The sequence below is a fragment of the Chamaea fasciata genome, unplaced genomic scaffold (genome assembly GCF_029207755.1).
Source record: "Chamaea fasciata isolate MVZ Bird 193981 ecotype frontalis unplaced genomic scaffold, bChaFas1.0.hap1 SCAF_91, whole genome shotgun sequence".
Taxonomy (NCBI): Eukaryota; Metazoa; Chordata; class Aves; order Passeriformes; family Sylviidae; genus Chamaea; species Chamaea fasciata.
This window is the reverse complement of record NW_027094176.1, coordinates 279,985-301,095: the sequence shown is the minus strand read 5'-3', so window position 1 is coordinate 301,095 and position 21,111 is coordinate 279,985. Positions and strand designations below refer to the sequence as shown.

Here is a 21,111-nt window from a genome sequence, read left to right as displayed (position 1 = left end):
TCACATGCAAGACAATACAGAGTCACTGGCAATGCAATACAATACAGAGTCACTGGCAATGCAATACAATACAGAGTCACTGGCAATGCAATACAATACAGAGTCACTTGCAATACAAACAGAGTCACTGGCAGTGCAATACAAACAGAGTCACAGGCAATACAATACAAACAGAGTCACAGGCAATACAATACAAACAGAGTCACAGGCAATACAATACAAACAGAGTCACAGGCAATACAATACAAACAGAGTCACAGGCAATACAATACAAACAGAGTCACTGGCAATACAATACAGAGTCACTGGCAATGCAATACAATACAGAGTCACTGGCAATGCAATACAATACAGAGTCACTGGCAATACAAAACAAACATAGTCACTTGCAATACAAAACAAACATAGTCACTTCCAAGACAAACATAGTCAGTTCCAAGTCAATACAAACAAAACTGCTCACTAGACTAAGTGCCTAAGCTGTTAAGAGGACGCTCCAGAAGCTCGGGAAGCCGAGTGAAGAAAGCGATGACTGCCGGGTGACCGTGGCGATGCCTCCGGATGAAAGGCAACCTCGTCGGGTGAAAACGTCCGCTAGGCCGCCGAGACTCAAAGACTGCTGACGACGCAAAACACGCTAGAATGCTGAACTGCCCTGCCCGGCAAATGCTCCGGCGAGACCGAGTGGAAACCCTCTCCCATTACTTCAGAGGGACCCATCCCACTAGGGCCCTCTCTTCTAAGCTAATGTGAAATTGCCTCCCACTTCCAAAGTTTTTTCCCCTGCACCCAAACACAAGCCCCAACACTTATCTTTTGGAAGACGAGCGGACAAAATCCATCCTCCGAGGACTTCGGCGCTGCCGTATCCAAACTTAGGCTCTGCACCTCCTCTCAATACCTAAGACAACAAAGTACAAACTGTGAAAATTGTGTGACAGGAAACTAATCCCCAGGCTTTCCAAGCACCTCTGCCCCAACTCACCTCAGATACTGATTTGGCTCCACAGTCTACCCAGAGGGTACCTGCAAAAGGAAAAGGTACACATTTAGCATGCTGCTACACACCCCATGCCTATGGATCACCCCTAATGCCTAAAAGCCAACTTACCCGCTTGCCCCTAATCCTTGGCATGTGTAGGACAGTAGCAGCACCTGCAAAGACACAAAGAAAACAGCAGGCTGAGTCACTGAGAAAACACAATCACCACAATCTAACAGAACTCAGTAACACATAAAGCTCAAGCTGATACCCACCAAGTCACTGGCATCCAGGACCAGGAAATCTTGCAAGTGGACCACCTAAAATGAAAGTAAATTAAACAGTGGATGTTAGAGTTACACCAGAAATTGAGACCTGAGCAATGACAGCAGCTTCCATCCACCAGTCAATGCTCACCTAGGCAGCTGATCCTGGACTGCCAAGCTCCCGCTTTACCTCCTAAAAATAAAAACAAAAAAAAAAAACAAGGCTGTAGCAGAGTCACAATGTACATCCCCCTGGCAAAACCAAACTGGGACTGACTTAAACTCACACCCACCTGGCCGCTGCCAGCCTGAGCCACGACAACCTCACAAGCAGACCACCTGAAATAAAACAAAAATCAACAGTGGATGGTTAGACTTGAGCCAGAAATGGAGAGCGGAGCAACAACAACAGCTGCTGTCCACCAGTGAATGCTCACCTGGCGCCCTTCTCCTGGACTGCCAATATCCTGCATAAGCTCCTAAAAACAAAGACAAAGGTCAGGGCTGTATCAGAGCCACCATTTACACCTCCCCTGCAAAGACCGACAGGGACTGACCTTCTCGGGGGAACCGATGACACCCACAGGGGCTGCTCTGCCACAGGGTTAATCCATCTGCATCTGAAAGAAAGTTAGGACAAGAGTCAAAGGGCTGCAGGATAACTTGACAGCTCCACACATCTTGGGTCAATCTACAGATCCCACCTAGAAGCCAATGCACCCTGCATTTCAAATTTGTCCTATTACCCCTACACCCAGCTGTGCTGCAGGGCAGAGCAGCTCCGGGCCAAATACACACCCACACCCGTGACACAAGACGCAACAAACAAAGGGACGCGACAGGGAAAGAAAACTCTCGATGAGAGGAATGACCCTGAGGACCGAGAGAACTCGGGAGCAGATGACCGAGGTAAGCTGAAAGGAGAGCTGACCGGGCTCAGAGAAACCTGCAGGAAAAAAGATGCTAAGGGGATGAATTATCCCAAGAACCGCAAAGATGGACGCTCGAGAATGCTCCGGTCACACTCTGCTACCTAGCTTTGCATTCTTACAAGTCCTAATCCACCGGAATGGATGCTGGTGGTGCTCGGCTGTCAGTACAGCTCAGAACAAGACCTGGAAAGACATTGGACTGGATGCTTCTGAAGAGAGATACGATGCCCATGCCTGCCCGAGCTCCCGAGTCGATGGTCCGAGGGCATCGGCACCTGGCCGAGGAACTGAGAGTCCAGAGAGGCTAAGAGGGATGCCAGGGTTTTTGGTAGGCCCCTTGAAGGGCTAAGGCAAAAGACATGAAACAAAGAGTGCGCAACAAACGAGGGACACGACAAGCACCGGGACTGCTCTGCCCTGCACACCTCAGTGGAGAGATCAAAAGGGAGACTTTCCCTGTAGGAAGCCTAAGGGGCCGCTTCCTGGACAACCCCAGCTCCAAACCCAACTGAAAAACCACTCCCGGTTGAAAGCCGACCCGGCCCCCCACTTTCGTCCCCTCCGTGGCTCGGAGCCCTCCACTTATCTCTCAGACATCTGAAGATGCAGAGTCCAGGCAGGTGAAAAGGAAGGCTGGCTCTCCCTCAGGGAAATTCCTGGTAACACCAGGCTGCTCTCTCTTAGTCAGCTGCAATAAAGAAAAGCAAACATCACTGTGTGATCTTAGCAGCACAGTGCCCAAACCCCAACAATTCTGCTACTCACCATCTCTTGAGAACACCCAGGCCCTCAAGCCCGCTGCCTCAGCCGTGCTTGGAGAGTCATGCCATCGTCCTGGGGTAGGTCTGGATTAAGAACACACAAGGGATTTGACAGTGCTGAAACTTGACAGGACCCTCTCTCCTCCCTGCCTCCCCAACTCCTCAGCTGTTATCAAAGCCTACCTGGAAAGCAGCTTCAAACAGAGAAATTGAGGCTTGATCACACAGTCCTGTAATGCTTCTGAAGGGCTCACAAAAAAAGGTGCCCAAGTTCATGATCTCATGGCAGAGGGTACTTCAGCAGAAGAAGAGTGGACCACCTAAAACACAATAATAGAAGCTTAGAGGTGCACCAGAAATTGAGACCTGAGCGATTACAGCCACTTCCATCCACCAGTCAATGCTCACCTAGGCAGCTGGTCCTGGACTGCCAAGATCCCGCTTTACCTCCTAAAAATAAAAACAAAAAACAAGGCTGTAACATACTCACAATGTACACCTCCCCAGCAAAACCAAACTGGGACTGACTTAAACTCACACCCACCTGGCCGCTGCCAGCCTGAGCCACGACAACCTCACAAGCAGACCACCTGAAATAAAACAAAAATCAACAGTGGATGGTTAGACTTGAGCCAGAAATTCAGACGGGAGCAATAACAACTGCTTCGGTCCACCGGTCAATGCTCACCTGGCGCACTTCACCTGGACTGGCAATATCCTGCATAAGCTCCTAAAAACAAAGACAAAGGTCAGGGCTGTATCAGAGCCACCATTTACACCTCCCCTGCAAAGACCGACAGGGACTGACCTTCTCGGGGGAACCAATGAATCCCACAGGGGCTGCTCTGCCACAGGGTTAAACCATCTGCATCTGAAAGAAAGTTAGGACAAGAGTCAAAGGGCTGCAGGATAACTTGACAGCTCCACACATCTTGGGTCAATCTACAGATCCCACCTAGAAGCCAATGCACCCTGCATTTCAAATTTGTCCTATTACCCCTACACCCAGCTGTGCTGCAGGGCAGAGCAGCTCCGGGCCAAATACACACCCACACCCGTGACACAAGACGCAACAAACAAAGGGACGCGACAGGGAAAGAAAACTCTCGATGAGAGGAATGACCCTGAGGACCGAGAGAACTCGGGAGCAGATGACCGAGGTAAGCTGAAAGGAGAGCTGACCGGGCTCAGAGAAACCTGCAGGAAAAAAGATGCTAAGGGGATGACTTATCCCAAGAACCGCAAAGATGAACACTCGAGAATGCTCCGGTCACACTCTGCTACCTAGCTTTGCATTCTTACAAGTCCTAATCCACCGGAATGGATGCTGGTGGTGCTCGGCTGTCAGTACAGCTCAGAACAAGACCTGGAAAGACATTGGACTGGATGCTTCTGAAGAGAGATACGATGCCCATGCCTGCCCGAGCTCCCGAGTCGATGGTCCGAGGGCATTGGCACCTGGCCGAGGAACTGAGAGTCCAGAGAGGCTAAGAGGGATGCCAGGGTTTTTGGTAGGCCCCTTGAAGGGCTAAGGCAAAAGACATGAAACAAAGAGTGCGCAACAAACGAGGGACACGACAAGCACCGGGACTGCTCTGCCCTGCACACCTCAGTGGAGAGATCAAAAGGGAGACTTTCCCTGTAGGAAGCCTAAGGGGCCGCTTCCTGGACAACCCCAGCTCCAAACCCCCGCCCCGTGGAAAGCCGACCCGGCCCCCCACTTTCATCCCCTCCGTGGCTCGGAGCCCTCCACTTATCTCTCAGACATCTGGAGATGCAGAATCCTGGCAGGTGAAAAGGAAGGCCGCCTCTCCCTCAGGGAAATTCCTGCTAACACCAGGTTGCTCTCTCTTAGTCAGCTGCAATAAAGAAAAGCAAACATCACTGTGTGGTCTTAGCACCGCATCGCCCAAAACCCAACAATTCTGCTACCCACCGCCTCTTGAGAACGCCTGGGTGCTCGGGCCCGCTGCCTCGGCCGTGCTTGGAGGGTGATGGCATCGTCAGGGGGTAGGTCTGGATTAAGAGCAGACAAGGGATTTGACATTGCTGATACTTGAGAGGACGCTCGCTCCTCCTCTCCTCCCTGCCTCCCCGACTCCTCGGCCGTTATCAAAGACTACCTGGAAAGCAGCTTCAAACCGAGAAGTCGAGGCTTGATCACACAGTCCTGTAATGCTTCTGAAGGGCTCCAAAGAGAGGGACCCGGTCCATCACCTCATTGGAGAAGGGACTTCAGCATAATGACAGCAGACTGCCTAAAACAGACAAAAATACAACCTTGGAGTTGCACCAGATATTGAGACCTGAGTGATAACAGCTGCTTCCATCCACCGGACAATGCTCACCTGGGCCACTTCACCTGGACTGCCAATATCCCTCTTTACCTCCTAAAAAAAAAGACAAAAAACAACGCTGTAACACAGTCATCATTTACACTGCCCCGGCAAAGGCAAACTGGGACTGACTTAAGCACACACCCTCTTGGCTGCTGGTACCCACGACCGGGACATTTCACAAGCGGGCCACCTAAAAATAAGAAAACAAACAGCAGATATTAGATTTTCACCAGAAACTGAGACCTGAGCAACAGCAACCGGTTCTGTCTGCAGATCAATGCTCACCTTGCACGCTTCACCTTCACCGCCAACATCCTGCTTTACCTCCTAAAAATAGAGACAAAGAAACAGGCAGTAACAAGGGCACCAATTACACTGCCCCTGCAAAGACAAACTGCAACTGACGTAAGCTGACACCTACCTGGCCGCTGGAATCCACAAAGAGGACATCTCAAAACCAGACCACCTGAAAAAAAAAAAAAAAAAAAACCCAACAGTGGATGGTTAGAGTTGCACCAGAAATTGACACCGGAGAAATAACAACTGCTTCTGTTCACCGGTCAATGCTCACCTGGCCCGCTTCTTCTGGACTGCCAATATCCTGCATTAGCTCCTAAAAACAAAGACAAAGGTCAGGGCTGTAACAGAGCCACCATTTACACCTCCCCTGCAAAGACCGACTCGGACTGACCTTCTCGGGAGAACCGACTCCACCGATAGGGGCTGCTCTGCCACAGGTTTAATCAGTCTGCATCTGAAAGAAAGTTAGGACAAAAGTCAAAGGGCTGCAGGATAACTTGACAGCTCCACACATCTTGTGTCAATCTACAGATAGAACCTAGAAGCCAATAGACCCTGCACTTCAAATTTGTCCTATTACCCCTACACCCAGCTGTGCTACAGGGCAGGGCAGAGCAGCGCTGGGCCAAATACACACCCACACCCGTGACACAAGACGCAACAAACGAGGAGACGCGACAGGGAAAGAAAAAATCTCGAAGAGAGGAATGACCCTGAGGACCGAGAGAACTCGGGAGGAGATGATCGAGGTAAGACGGATGGAGAGCTGACCGGGCTCAGAGAAACCTGCAGGAAAAAAGACGCTAAGGGGATGACTTATCCCAAGAACTGCAAAGATGGACGCTCGAGAATGCTCCGGTCAGAATCCTCTCCCTAGCTTTGCATCCTTACAAGTCCTAATCCACCGGAATGGATCGTGGTGGTGCTTGGCTGTCAGTACAGCTCAGAACAAGACCTGAAAAGACAGTAAACTGGATGCTTCTGAAAATAAATGCGATTCCCATGCTGGCCTGAGCTCCCGAGTCGATGGTTTGATGGTATCGGCGCCTGGCCGAGGAACTGAGGGACCGGAGATGCTAAAAATGATGCCGGGATTTTGATGGCCCCTTGAAAAGCCACAGAAAATGACATGAAATACAAGACACTCAAAAGACACAGAGTGCACAACAGACAACTGACAGGACATGCACCGGGACTGGACTGCCCTGCACCACAGCATTGGGATCAAAATTAATGCTTCCCCTTGACAGCTAACGGGATCGCTGAGTGGGGCTGGACGACACTGCGCGCCGGACCGCACGATGCGGACGGGGACCGTTCTGCCTTGCGTGCCCCGTAGTTACTATTGAAGTATAGCCGTTCCCTTCGGCTGTCCTAAGTGGCCCCTTAAGGGACACCCCTGTCCCCTCTGGTAGCTGTTAAACCGGACCCATAAATTTCTGACACCCCTGTCGTCCTATCTCGAGGCCGTGGCCCCTGACTTATCTTTGAGATGACCGGTAAGGTGAATCCACGTTGGACTGGAAATAAGTCTGTCTCAGAAGGCCCTCCGATCGCCGATTAGCCTCTTAGCTAAGAAAAAGAAAAATTAAAATCGATGCACGAATTTAGCGGCACGTGCGCCGAATCCCGAGGGGGCGGCCGCTCGCCCTCGCCTAAGCGTGCCCGGGTCCTCGAGTCTGTGGCTTCGTCCCGCATCTAAGCCTAGGGCTGTTACAATGTCCGGTACCTGAGTTAGCAGGGGGCAAAACTGTAGGGCAGGTCTGTGAGCAAAACTTAGGTGCTCACATTTACGTATCTTAGGTGCTCTTCTGTGCTATAAGACGCATAAATGCAGCTGCTATTACTTGCAAAAAAGCCTTGGGGGAGGCCCTCAAATGCAGGTCGTTCCTCATTTTGCTGCCTTCAAAACCTGCTAACTCTCAACCGGGTACCCTGAACGTAGTCCTCGCCTTACCGATCGGAAGCCTGGATCTCGGTCGTTGCCTCTGACGTGTACAGTGGCCCTTTTGAGGTGACAAATCTTCTGAAAGAATCTGGAAGATCGTGCTGGATGTGACCTATAACTTCAGGAGTACTGCTCCTCCTAAAAGAAAATGAGAACAAACCCAGAAATTACAAAAGCGCCTTTCCTCCCCTGAATGTGCAAACAAAACCCCTGAACTTAAATACTCCCTGTATTTGATAGCATCTTCTTTGTAGTGTCCTCAAAGCTCCTGTTATTTGTAGGTGCCCAAAAACACCTAACAAAAATAAGCTAATAGAGCCTCTTCGCTGAAATGAGAGGAGAGCTCTTACCCTGGCTGATTCCCAGGAGGGAATGAAGCCCCTTGGCAAAAGCTGGGGTTAATATACCCCTGATTGGGCCCGCCCCTCGTTCCCAGAATGCCCGGGAAAAGGGAGGAGGCAACTCCCACGGGGTATAAAAGCTCTCGAAGGAGCTGCAGCTGTTTGGCTCCTCTGACTCAAATGCAAGGTAAGTACAGGGCTCGATAGAGAAAAAAACTCCTTGGGGTAATAATGCTATTTTTCTGTTTTGGCTGTAATGACTTCAGGCTAGAGGGCAAAAATAAAACTTAGTGTTTTAGTAACATAGCAAGATAGTAATTTGGGTAATTTGCTGTTGACGGGGGTAATTATTCCGGGGTGACTGCAATTAGTATTCCACAAGTGACTAAGTAGGATGACAAAGAACAGTAAGATTATGAATGGTGTAAGGCTCATTAGCACCTCTAAGTAAGGATATCAATGTATTAATTACAAAGGAGAAAAAGAATAAACTCCCAGGTGGTGTTAAGCTTATATATACGCCTGGATTGCTCCCGTCTGAGATAGGTGTTACCGGGGTACCCGTTTGAGTGCAACTCAAGTCCAATTTTAAATCCTTAAAATGCTGAAAAAGGCACGGGTTCCTTCAATTTAAAATTAGCATATGGGCAGTTACCTCTGCTTAAACTGTGACATGGAAAATAAATGCCTTGTACCCCTTAACTTAATCTCCTAAAATTTTTGGAAAAGAGGAGTTTCCTTCAGTTTAAGTCTCTCCAGGGAGGAGAAAAAAGGGGAGTGTTCCCTAAAATTCAAGCCCTTAAAAAGCAGAGACAGCTAGGCCCCTCTGAACTAGCACCTCCCCACAGGGGTGTGCCCAGGAAACCCTCTGAAGACAGGGGGCATTGTGGGATGAGGTCGAGAAAGGTCCCGCAGATTGTTCGTTCCCCTGCGTGACCCTTCGTCTGCCTGTGAAACGCTGGGGTGCTAGGCTTCCGTTCTGTGGAAGAGAACTGTTCTTCTTGTGGCCGGTGGCCGAGATGGAAGTTCCATCCCCAGAATTCCCTATGTCCTAAGTTTGTAATTATTTAGGAAATTTTTCCCAGACTGTAAGCAATTACCAGAAATATTTACTTAGGAATCCTGACTGAATTGTGTTTCTGTTGAGGTCTTCTACGTGTCCCTTAAGGAGCCAGGGGGGTTGCCAGGTGACTTATGTCTAATCCTGACCGGCCCGGAGCAAACCGGAGTCCTGCTGCCGGTGGCTGGTCCACCCTAAATTACAGTAACATATTAATGTAATTTATAAAAATTCCCTTTGCCTACTAAACAAATTTTCCAGGATGATCCAGGGAAGAGATCTGCTCCATCCTTAGTTTGGCAAATGCCAGTTCTCAGATCCATCTAGGCAGAAAACTACTACAAGTATTTGCTTGGTTTTTACTACATCTAGCTGTATGATGAAAATAGATTAATGGTCATTAGGTAAAACCTTTTCAGAGGGCAAAATATTTCACACAGATCCCATTTTGACAGTATGGCAGTTTTGGGGATTAGGAATCCCATCCATAGAAGACATCAAAGAAATGATACTTTGCAAATTGATATTTAGAAATTGTCTTAGAGATGTTATAACTTAACATTCTAACATTATGAAATAGAATGGTTTTGGCATGTTGAAACTGGGTGATTCTGGTATTCCAGAACCCATCCCGTATTTTGCAATGGAGACTTTGAAACGTACATGTTTAATACTTTGAAACCTGGTGAACACCTATATGAAATCCAGGCAGAGTAATGTTTTGGAATCTAGATGGAGAAAGATGAGGGTTGTAGCAATGTTGCAAGCAGATTGACGGACATCTTATAAAAACGACATGTAACTGCTTTCAAATTAGGGGAGTTACTTTTTTCAATCTAGGGCAGGCAGGATTTTTAGGGTCAGAGGAGAAGTCTCCCTCCAAAAATTAGCAATAGAAGAATATTTCACCCAAACCCAATAAACCGAAACTAAGATGCAGGGAGGGTACATACTACCAACGGACTATAAAAACAGACATCAGGACCCTAAGGGGGTGACTTAACTCTCCCACAAAAGGAACATCCAGTCAAGTCTAAGGCATTCTACATGGAACTAGACTTCTGGAAAATAGAATTCTGAATGCATCAGCATTGTCCCAAGACCCATGCTACTAGAAGCAGAATCCCAGACTGGCCGTGGAGTGCCAATCACCTCCTAAAAACTGAAATCAGGAATGTGATAGGGTGAGTCCAGCTTGCCGCAGAAAAGGGCCACCGATCTTGAACAGAGCGCTATGCCCAGGAGTGGACTTATGCCATCTACAATTCTAAACATAGCGGCACTTCTCCCAGAGCCAAGCTGCCAGAAGCTGGAACCCTAACAGTCCTTCAAGTGCCAAATGTCTCCTACAACCGAACATTACGAACTTCGAGGAGTGAGTTTATGTTCCATCAGAAGAGAACCACCGTTCCTGCACAGAACTCTCAGCCACGGAGTGGGCTGCTAAATGATAAAATTAAGTTCAGCACAGGACATCTGCCAGATCCAAGCTCCCAGAAGCTGGAACCCTTACTGTCCTTGGAGTACCAAATCTATCTTATGAACTGACATCAGGAGCCTGATGGGGAGAGTTTAGCTTCCCACGAATGACAGCCACCTTTCCTTCAGAGAGCTCTGTGCCCCGGACTAGGCTTCTGCCTCTTAAAATTCTGAACACCACACTTACTCCCAGATGCACGCTGTCAGTAGATGGAACCGTGGCTCCCATTAGACGATCAAATGGCTCCTTAAAACTGAAAATCTGAACCAGGAGAGTGTGCTTAGTATCCCCAGAAAAGGGGACAACATTCCTGCACAGAGCTCTGAGCCAAGGAGTGGGCTTCTGCAACTTGAAAGTCGGAACACTGCTGCACTTCTCCCATGGCCAAGCTGCTAAAATTGGGAGCCCCAACTGTCCTTCAAGTGCCAAATGTCTCCTACCACCTGACATGAGGAACCTGGTGCGGGCAGTTTAGCTTCCCACCGAACAGAGCCACCGCTGCTGCACAGAACTCCCTGCCCCGGAGTGGGCTTCTGCCTCCTAAAAATAAGTTCAGCACGAAACTTCTGCCAGATCCAAGCTGCCAGAAACTGGAACCCTTACTGTCCTTGGAGTGCCCAATGTCTCCTACAACCTGACATTAGGAACTTAGGGAGTGAATTCAGCTTCCCCCAAAAGAGATCCACTGTTCCTGCAAATAGCTCTGTTCCCCGAAGTGGGCTTCTGCCACTTGAAAGTCAGAACACTACTGCACTTCTCCCATGGCCAAGCTGCTAGAATCTGGAGCCCCAACTGTCCTTCGAGTGCGAAATGTCTCCTACCACCTGACATGAGGAACCTGGTGCGGGCAGTTTAGCTTCCCACCGAACAGAGCCACAGCTGCTGAACAGAACTCCTAGCCCCAGAGTGGGCTTCTGCCTACTAAAAATAAGTTCAGCACAGGATATCTGCCAGATCCAACCTGCCAGATGCTGGAACCCTAACTGTCCTTGGAGGGCCAAATGTCTCCAACAACCTGACATCAGGAACCTGATGGGGTGAGTCCAGATTCCCACACAAAAGGGGTGACACTTCCTGCACAGAACTCTCTGCCCCAGAGTGGGCTGCGAACTGATAAAATTAAGTTCAGCACAGGACATCTGCCAGATCCAAGCTCCCAGATGCTGGAACACTTGCTGTCCTTGGAGGGCCAAATCTATCCTATAAACTGAAATCAGGAGCCTCATCGGGGGAGTTTAGTTTCTCACAGAAAAGACCCACCGTTGCTGCACAGAACTCTCTGCCCTGGAGTGGGCTTCTGCCTGCTAAAAATAAGTTCAGCATAGGATATCTGCCAGATCCAAGCTGCCAGAAGGTGAAACGCTTACTGTCCTTGGAGTGCCAAATGTCTCCTACAACCTGACATTAGGAACTTCGGGGGGTGAGTTTAGCTTCCCACAGAAGAGAGCCACTGTTCCTGCACAGCGCTCTGTGCCCGGGAGTGGGCTTCTGCCACTTAGAATTCTGAACAGTGTACTTACTCCCAGAACCAAGCAGCCATGAAGCTGAAACCCTGGCTGCCCTTAGACTGCCAAACACCTGCAAATTGACATCAGGAACTTGGAGGGGTGAGTTTAGCTTCCCACAGAAGAGATCCACTGTTCCTCCACAGAGCACTGTGCCCGGGAGTGGGCTTCTGCCACTTTCAATTCGGAACACTGCTGCATTTCTCCCACAGCCAATCTCCCAGAAGCTGGAACCCTTACTATCCTGCGAGTGCCAAATGTCTCCTACAACCTGACATCAGGAACCTGATGGGCTCAGTTTAGACTCCCACAGAAAAGGGGCGACAGTTCCTGCACAGAGCCCTCTGCCCCGGAGTGGGCTTCTGCCTCCTAAAAATAAGTTCAGCACGAAACTTCTGCCAGATCCAAGCTGCCAGAAACTGGAACCCTTACTGTCCTTGGAGTGCCAAATGTCTCCTACAACCTGACATTAGGAACTTAGGGAGTGAATTCAGCTTCCCCCAAAAGAGATCCACTGTTCCTGCAAATAGCTCTGTTCCCCGGAGTGGGCTTCTGCCACTTGAAAGTCAGAACACTGCTGCACTTCTCCCATGGCCAAGCTGCTAGAATCTGGAGCCCCAACTGTCCTTCGAGTGCGAAATGCCTCCTCCCACATGACATGAGGAACCTGGTGTGGGCAGTTTAGCTTCCCACCGAACAGAGCCACAGCTGCTGAACAGAACTCCCTGCCCCGGAGTGGGCTTCTGCCTACTAAAAATAAGTTAAGCACAGGATATCTGCCAGATCCAAGCTGCCAGATGCTGGAACCCTAACTGTCCTTGGAGGGCTAAATGTCTCCTACAACCTGAAATGAAGGACTTGGAGGGGTGAGTTTAGTTTCCCACAGAAGAGAGCCACTGTTTCTGCACAGAACTCTCGGCCCCGAAGTGGGATTCTGCCTGCTAAACATAAATTCAGCACAGGATATCTGCCAGATCCAAGCTTTCAGAAGTTGGAACTCTAACTGTCCTTGGAGGGCCAAATGTCTCCTACAACCTGACATTAGGAACGTAGAGGGGTGAGTTTAGCTTCCTAAAGAAGAGAGCCACCGTTCCTGCACAGAACTCTCTGCCCTGCAGTGGGCTGCAAACTGATAAAATTAAGTTCAGCACAGGACATCTGCCAGATCCAAGCTGCCAGAAGCTGAAACGCTTACTGCCCATGGAGTGCCAAATCTATCCTATGAACTGAAATCAGGACCCTGATGAGGAGAGTTTAGCTTCCCACGAATGACAGCCACCTTTCCTTCAGAGAGCTCTGTGCCCCGGACTAGGCATCTGCCTCTTAAAATTCTGAACACCACACTTACTCCCAGATGCACGCTGTCAGTACCTGGAAGCCTGGCTCCCCTTCGACTGCCAAATGGCTCCTTAAAACAGACAATCTGAACCAGGGGGGTGTGTTTAGTTTCCCCAGAAAAGGGGACACCGTTCCTGCACAGAGCTCTGAGCCCAGCAGTAGGCTTCTGCCACTTAAAATTCTGGACACTGCTGCACTTCTCCCATGGCCAAGCTGCCAGAATCTGGAGCCCTAACTGTCCTTCGAGTGCGAAATGTCTCCTACCACCTGACATGAGGAACCTGGTGCGGGCAGTTTAGCTTCCCACCGAACAGAGCCACCCCTGCTGCACAGAACTCCCTGCCCCGGAGTGGGCTTCTGCCACTTAGAATTCTGAACACCACACTTACTCCCAGATCCATGCTGTCAGTAGATGGAACCGTGGCTCCCATTAGACGATCAAATGGCTCCTTAAAACTGAAAATCTGAACCAGGAGAGTGTGCTTAGTATCCCCAGAAAAGGGGACAACGTTCCTGCACAGAGCTCTGAGCCAAGGAGTGGGCTTCTGCAAATTGAAAGTCGGAACACTGCTGCACTTCTCCCATGGCCAAGCTGCTAGAATTGGGAGCCCCAACTGTCCTTCAAGTGCCAAATGTCTCCTACCACCTGACATGAGGAACCTGGTGCGGGCAGTTTAGCTTCCCACTGAAAAGAGCCACCGCTGCTGCACAGAACTCCCTGCCCCGGAGTGGGCTTCTGCCTGCTAAAAATAAGTTCAGCACGAAACTTCTGCCAGATCCAAGCTGCCAGAAACTGGAACCCTTACTGTCCTTGGAGTGCCCAATGTCTCCTACAACCTGACATTAGGAACTTAGGGAGTGAATTCAGCTTCCCCCAAAAGAGATCCACTGTTCCTGCAAATAGCTCTGTTCCCCGGAGTGGGCTTCTGCCACTTGAAAGTCAGAACACTGCTGCACTTCTCCCATGGCCAAGCTGCTAGAATCTGGAGCCCCAACAGTCCTTCGAGTGCGAAATGTCTCCTACCACCTGACATGAGGAACCTAGTGCGGGCAGTTTAGCTTCCCACCGAACAGACCAACAGCTGCTGAACAGAACTCCTAGCCCCAGAGTGGGCTTCTGCCTGCTAAAAGTAAGTTCAGCACGAAACTTCTGCCAGATCCAAGTATCCAGAAGCTGGAACCCTTACTGTCCTTGGAGTGCCAAAGGTCTCCTACAGCCTGACATCAGGAACCTGCTGGGGTGAGTTTAGTTTCCCACAGAAAAGACCCACCGTTCCTGCACAGAGCTCTGTGCCCCGGAGTGGGCTTCTGCCACTTAGAATTCTGAACACTGCTGCACTTCTCCCATAGCCAAGCTGCCAGAAGCTGGAAACCTAACTGTCCTTGGAGTGCCAAATGTCTCCTACAACCTGACATTAGGAACCTGATGCAGTGAGTCCAGATTCCCACAGAAAAGGAGCAACGCTTCCTGCACAGAGCCCTCTGACCAAGAGAGGGAGACTGCCTGCTAAAAATAAATTCAGCACAGGATATCTGCCAGATCCAACCTCCCAGAAGCTGGAACCCTAACTGTCCTTGGAGTGCCCAATGTCTCCTACAACCTGACATTGGGAACTTAGTCGGTGAGTATAGCTTTCCACAGAAGAGAGCCACTGTTCCTGCACAGAGCTCTGTGCCCGGGAGTGGGCTTCTGCCACTTAGAATTCTGAACAGTGTACTTACTCCCACAACCAAGCTGCCATGAAGCTGAAACCCTAGCTGCCCTTAGACTGCCAAACACCCCCTGCAAACTGACATCAGGAACTTGGAGGGGTGAGTTTAGCTTTCCACAGAAAAGACCCACCGTTCCTGCACAGAACTCTCGGCCACGGAGTGGGCTGCTAACTGATAAAAATAAGTTCAGCACAGGACTTCTGCCAGATCCAAGCATCCAGGAGCTGGAACCCTTACTGTCCTTGGAGTGCCAAATGTCTCCTACAGCCTGACATCACGAACCTGCTGGGGTGAGTTTAGCTTCCCACAGAAAAGACCCACCGTTCCTGCACATAGCTCTGTGCCCCAGAGTGGGCTTCTGCCACTTAGAATTCTGAACAGTGCACATTACTCCCACAACCAAGCTGTCAGAAGCTGGAACCCTAACTGTCCTTGGAGTGCCCAATGTCTCCTACAACCTGACATTAGGAACTTCGGGGGGTGAGTATAGCTTCCCACAGAAGAGAGCCACTGTTCCTGCACAGAGCTCTGTGCCCCGGAGTGGGCTTCTGCCACTTAGAATTCTGAACAGTGTACTTACTCCCACAACCAAGCTGCCATGAAGCTGAAACCCTAGCTGCCCTTCGACTGCCAAACACCCCCTGCAAACTGACATCAGGAACTTGGAGGGGTGAGTTTAGCTTTCCACAGAAAAGACCCACCGTTCCACTCGGCCACGGAGTGGGCTGCTAACTGATAAAAATAAGTTCAGCACAGGACTTCTGCCAGATCCAAGCATCCAGAAGCTGGAACCCTTACTGTCCTTGGAGTGCCAAATGTCTCCTACAGCCTGACATCAGGAACCTGCTGGGGTGAGTTTAGTTTCCCACAGAAAAGACCCACCGTTGCTGCACAGAGCTCTGCGCCCGGGAGTGGGCTTCTGCCACTTAGAATTCTGAACACTGCTGCACTTCTCCCATATCCAAGCTCCCAGAAGCTGGAACCCTAACTGTCCTGCGAGTGCCAAATGTCTCCGACGACCTGACATTAGGAACTTCGGGGGGTGAGTTTCGCTTCCCACAGAAGAGACCCACAGTTCCTGCACAGAACTCTCGGCCACGGAGTAGGCTTCTGCCACTTAGAATTCTGAACAGTGCACATTACTCCCAGAACCAAGCTGTCAGAAGCTGGAACCCTAACTGTCCTTGGAGTGCCCAATGTCTCCTACAACCTGACATTAGGAACTGCGGGGGGTGAGTTTAGCTTCCCACAGAAGAGAGCCACTGTTTCTGCACAGAGCTCTGTGCCCGGGAGTGGGCTTCTGCCACTTAGAATTCTGAACAGTGTACTTCTTCCCACCACCAAGCGGCCATGAAGCTGAAACCCTAGCTGCCCTTAGACTACCAAACACCCCCTGCAAACTGACATCAGGAACTTGGAGGGGTGAGTTTAGCTTTCCACAGAAAAGACCCACCGTTCCTGCACAGAACTCTCGGCCACGGAGTGGGCTGCTAACTGATAAAAATAAGTTCAGCACAGGACTTCTGCCAGATCCAAGCATCCAGAAGCTGGAACCCTTACTGTCCTTGGAGTGCCAAATGTCTCCTACAGCCTGACATCAGGAACCTGCTGGGGTGAGTTTAGTTTCCCACAGAAAAGACCCACCGTTCCTGCACAGAGCTCTGGGCCCCGGAGTGGGCTTCTGCCACTTAGAATTCTGAACACTGCTGCACTTCTCCCATAGCCAAGCTCCCAGAAGCTGGAACCCTAACTGTCCTTGGAGTGCCCAATGTCTCCTACAACCTGACATTAGGAACCTGATGCGGTGAGTCCAGATTCCCACAGAAAAGGAGCAACGCTTCCTGCACAGAGCCCTCTGACCCAGAGAGGGCGACCGCCTGCTAAAAATAAATTCAGCACAGGATATCTGCCAGATCCAACCTCCCAGAAGCTGGAACCCTAACTGTCCTGCGAGTGCCCAATGTCTCCTACAACCTGACATTAGGAACTTAGTCGGTGAGTATAGCTTTCCACAGAAGAGAGCCACTGTTCCTGCACAGAGCTCTGTGCCCGGGAGTGGGCTTCTGCCACTTAGAATTCTGAACAGTGTACTTACTCCCACAACCAAGCTGCCATGTAGCTGAAACCCTAGCTGCCCTTAGACTGCCAAACACCCCCTGCAAACTGACATCAGGAACTTGGAGGGGTGAGTTAACTTTCCACAGAAAAGACCCACCGTTCCTGCACAGAACTCTCGGCCACGGAGTGGGCTGCTAACTGATAAAAATAAGTTCAGCACAGGACTTCTGCCAGATCCAAGCATCCAGAAGCTGGAACCCTTACTGTCCTTGGAGTGCCAAATGTCTCCTACAGCCTGACATCAGGAACCTGCTGGGGTGAGTTTAGTCTCCCACAGAAAAGACCCACAGTTCCTGCACAGAGCTCTGTGCCAGGGAGTGGGCTTCTGCCACTTAGAATTCTGAACAGTGCACATTACTCCCAGAACCAAGCTGTCAGAAGCTGGAACCCTAACTGTCCTGCGAGTGCCCAATGTCTCTGACAACCTGACATTAGGAACTTAGTCGGTGAGTATAGCTTCCCACAGAAGAGAGCCACTGTTCCTGCACAGAGCTCTGTGCCCGGGACTGGGCTTCTGCCACTTAGAATTCTGAACAGTGTACTTACTCCCACAACCAAGCTGCCATGAAGCTGAAACCCTAGCTGCCCTTCGACTGCCAAACACCCCCTGCAAACTGACATCAGGAACTTGGAGGGGTGAGTTTAGCTTTCCACAGAAAAGACCCACCATTCCACTCGGCCACGGAGTGGGCTGCTAACTGATAAAAATAAGTTCAGCACAGGACTTCTGCCAGATCCAAGCATCCAGAAGCTGGAACCCTTACTGTCCTTGGAGTGCCAAATGTCTCCTACAGCCTGACATCAGGAACCTGCTGGGGTGAGTTTAGTTTCCCACAGAAAAGACCCACCGTTCCTGCACAGAGCTCTGCGCCCGGGAGTGGGCTTCTGCCACTTAGAATTCTGAACACTGCTGCACTTCTCCCATATCCAAGCTCCAAGAAGCTGGAACCCTAACTGTCCTGCGAGTGCCAAATGTCTCCGACGACCTGACATTAGGAACTTCGGGGGGTGAGTTTCGCTTCCCACAGAAGAGACCCACAGTTCCTGCACAGAACTCTCGGCCACGGAGTAGGCTTCTGCCACTTAGAATTCTGAACAGTGCACATTACTCCCAGAACCAAGCTGTCAGAAGCTGGAACCCTAACTCTCCTTGGAGTGCCCAATGTCTCCTACAGCCTGACATTAGGAACTTCGGGGGGTGAGTTTAGCTTCCCACAGAAGAGAGCCACTGTTCCTGCACAGAGCTCTGTGCCCGGGAGTGGGCTTCTGCCACTTAGAATTCTGATCAGTGTACTTCCTCCCACAACCAAGCGGCCATGAAGCTGAAACCCTAGCTGCCCTTAGACTACAAAACACCCCCTGCAAACTGACATCAGGAACTTGGAGGGGTGAGTTTAGGTTTCTACAGAAAAGACCCACGGTTCCTGCACAGAGCTCTGTGCCCGGGAGTGGGCTTCTGCCACTTAGAATTCTGAACACTGCCGCACTTCTCCCATATCCAAGCTCCCAGAAGCTGGAACCCTAACTGTCCTGCGACTGCCAAATGTCTCCTACGACCTGACATTAGGAACTGCGGGGGGTGAGTTTAGCTTCCCACGGAAGAGACCCACAGTTCCTGCACAGAGCTCTGTGCCCCGGAGTGCGCTTCTGCCACTTAGAATTCTGAACAGTGTACTTACTCCCACAACCAAGCTGCCATGAAGCTGAAACGCTAGCTGCCCTTAGACTGCCAAACATCCCCTGCAAACTGACATCAGGAACTTGGAGGGGTGAGTTTAGCTTTCCACAGAAAAGACCCACCGTTCCTGCACAGAACTCTCGGCCACGGAGTGGGCTGCTAACTGATAAAAATAAGTTCAGCACAGGACTTTCGCCAGATCCAAGCATCCAGAAGCTGGAACCCTTACTTTCCTTGGAGTGCCAAATGTCTCCTACAGCCTGACATCAGGAACCTGCTGGGGTGAGTTTAGTTTCCCACAGAAAAGACCCACCGTTCCTGCACAGAGCTCTGGGCCCCGGAGTGGGCTTCTGCCACTTAGAATTCTGAACACTGCTGCACTTCTCCCATATCCAAGCTGCCATGAAGCTGGAACCCTAACTGTCCTTGGAGTGCCCAATGTCTCCTACAACCTGACATTAGGAACCTGATGCAGTGAGTCCAGATTCCCACAGAAAAGGAGCAACGCTTCCTGCACAGAGCCCTCTGACAAAGAGAGGGAGACTGCCTGCTAAAAATAAATTCAGCACAGGATATCTGCCAGATCCAACCTCCCAGAAGCTGGAACCCTAACTGTCCTTGGAGTGCCCAATGTCTCCTACAACCTGACATTAGGAACTTAGTCGGTGAGTATAGCTTTCCACAGAAGAGAGCCACTGTTCCTGCACAGAGCTCTGTGCCCGGGAGTGGGCTTCTGCCACTTAGAATTCTGAACAGTGTACTTACTCCCACAACCAAGCTGCCATGAAGCTGAAACCCTAGCTGCCCTTAGACTGCCAAACACCCCCTGCAAACTGACATCAGGAACTTGGAGGGGTGAGTTTAGCTTTCCACAGAAAAGACCCCCCGTTCCTGCACAGAACTCTCGGCCACGGAGTGGGCTGCTAACTGATAAAAATAAGTTCAGCACAGGACTTCTGCCAGATCCAAGCATCCAGAAGCTGGAACCCTTACTGTCCTTGGAGTGCCAAATGTCTCCTACAGCCTGACATCAGGAACCTGCTGGGGTGAGTTTAGTTTCCCACAGAAAAGACCCACCGTTGCTGCACAGAGCTCTGCGCCCGGGAGTGGTCTTCTGCCACTTAGAATTCTGAACACTGCTGCACTTCTCCCATATCCAAGCTCCCAGAAGCTGGAACCCTAACTGTCCTGCGAGTGCCAAATGTCTCCGACGACCTGACATTAGGAACTTCGGGGGGTGAGTTTCGCTTCCCACAGAAGAGACCCACAGTTCCTGCACAGAACTCTCGGCCACGGAGTAGGCTTCTGCCACTTAGAATTCTGAACAGTGCACATTACTCCCAGAACCAAGCTGTCAGAAGCTGGAACCCTAACTGTCCTTGGAGTGCCCAATGTCTCCTACAACCTGACATTAGGAACTTCGGGGGGTGAGTTTAGCTTCCCACAGAAGAGAGCCACTGTTCCTGCACAGAGCTCTGGGACCCGGAGTGGGCTTCTGCCACTTAGAATTCTAAACACTGCTGCACTTCTCCCATAGCCAAGCTCCCAGAAGCTGGAACCCTAACTGTCCTTGGAGTGCCCAATGTCTCCTACAACCTGACATTAGGAACCTGATGCGGTGAGTCCAGATTCCCACAGAAAAGGAGCAACGCTTCCTGCACAGAGCCCTCTGACCCAGAGAGGGCGACCGCCTGCTAAAAATAAATTCAGCACAGGATATCTGCCAGATCCAACCTCCCAGAAGCGGGAACCCTAACTGTCCTGCGAGTGCCCAATGTCTCCTACAACCTGACATTAGGAACTTAGTCGGTGAGTATAGCTTTCCACAGAAGAGAGCCACTGTTCCTGCACAGAGCTCTGTGCCCGGGAGTGGGCTTCTGCCACTTAGAATTCTGAACAGTGTACTTACTCCCACAACCAAGCTGCCATGTAGCTGAAACCCTAGCTGCCCTTAGACTGCCAAACACCCCCTGCAAACTGACATCAGGAACTTGGAGGGGTGAGTTAACTTTCCACAGAAAAGACCCACCGTTCCTGCACAGAACTCTCGGCCACGGAGTGGGCTGCTAACTGATAAAAATAAGTTCAGCACAGGACTTCTGCCAGATCCAAGCATCCAGAAGCTGGAACCCTTACTGTCCTTGGAGTGCCAAATGTCTCCTACAGCCTGACATCAGGAACCTGCTGGGGTGAGTTTAGTTTCCCACAGAAAAGACCCACCGTTGCTGCACAGAGCTCTGCGCCCGGGAGTGGTCTTCTGCCACTTAGAATTCTGAACACTGCTGCACTTCTCCCATATCCAAGCTCCCAGAAGCTGGAACCCTAACTGTCCTGCGAGTGCCAAATGTCT

At 50.5% G+C, this 21,111-nt stretch overlaps 4 long non-coding RNA genes across 6 annotated transcripts in view; all 4 read right to left on the bottom strand.

Annotated features, from left to right (window-relative positions):
- Nucleotides 1-371: 371 nt before the first annotated feature.
- LOC136304441 (uncharacterized) lies at nucleotides 372-1,447 on the bottom strand. Of its 2 annotated transcripts, XR_010724578.1 has the most exons (5): nucleotides 1,400-1,446; nucleotides 1,258-1,302; nucleotides 1,112-1,155; nucleotides 986-1,026; nucleotides 372-901 (listed from the first exon to the last, which is right to left on the bottom strand). It is a non-coding gene; the product is annotated as an uncharacterized lncRNA (long non-coding RNA). The 2 variants fall into 2 exon arrangements; XR_010724577.1 differs by having other exon boundaries at nucleotides 1,258-1,447.
- A 371-nt stretch (nucleotides 1,448-1,818) lies between these two features.
- LOC136304442 (uncharacterized) lies at nucleotides 1,819-3,534 on the bottom strand. The gene is made up of 5 exons (XR_010724579.1): nucleotides 3,486-3,534; nucleotides 3,350-3,391; nucleotides 3,125-3,261; nucleotides 2,946-3,025; nucleotides 1,819-2,868 (listed from the first exon to the last, which is right to left on the bottom strand). It is a non-coding gene; the product is annotated as an uncharacterized lncRNA (long non-coding RNA).
- Nucleotides 3,535-5,097: 1,563 nt separating this feature from the next.
- On the bottom strand, nucleotides 5,098-5,749 carry LOC136304452 (uncharacterized). Its single transcript, XR_010724595.1, has 5 exons — nucleotides 5,702-5,749; nucleotides 5,566-5,607; nucleotides 5,422-5,470; nucleotides 5,290-5,331; nucleotides 5,098-5,199 (listed from the first exon to the last, which is right to left on the bottom strand). It is a non-coding gene; the product is annotated as an uncharacterized lncRNA (long non-coding RNA).
- A 329-nt stretch (nucleotides 5,750-6,078) lies between these two features.
- The window catches only part of LOC136304450 (uncharacterized), a 70,232-nt gene continuing 55,199 nt past the window's right edge, over nucleotides 6,079-21,111 (bottom strand). The window contains exons 1-3 of one of the 2 annotated variants that reach the window (XR_010724593.1): nucleotides 7,879-7,892; nucleotides 7,538-7,666; nucleotides 6,079-7,152 (exon numbers count right to left, since the gene is read on the bottom strand). This is a non-coding gene — a long non-coding RNA (uncharacterized lncRNA). Of the gene's footprint in view, nucleotides 7,153-7,537; nucleotides 7,667-7,878; nucleotides 7,893-21,111 lie in introns of those variants that run through there. The other variant, XR_010724594.1, reaches the window with a different exon arrangement.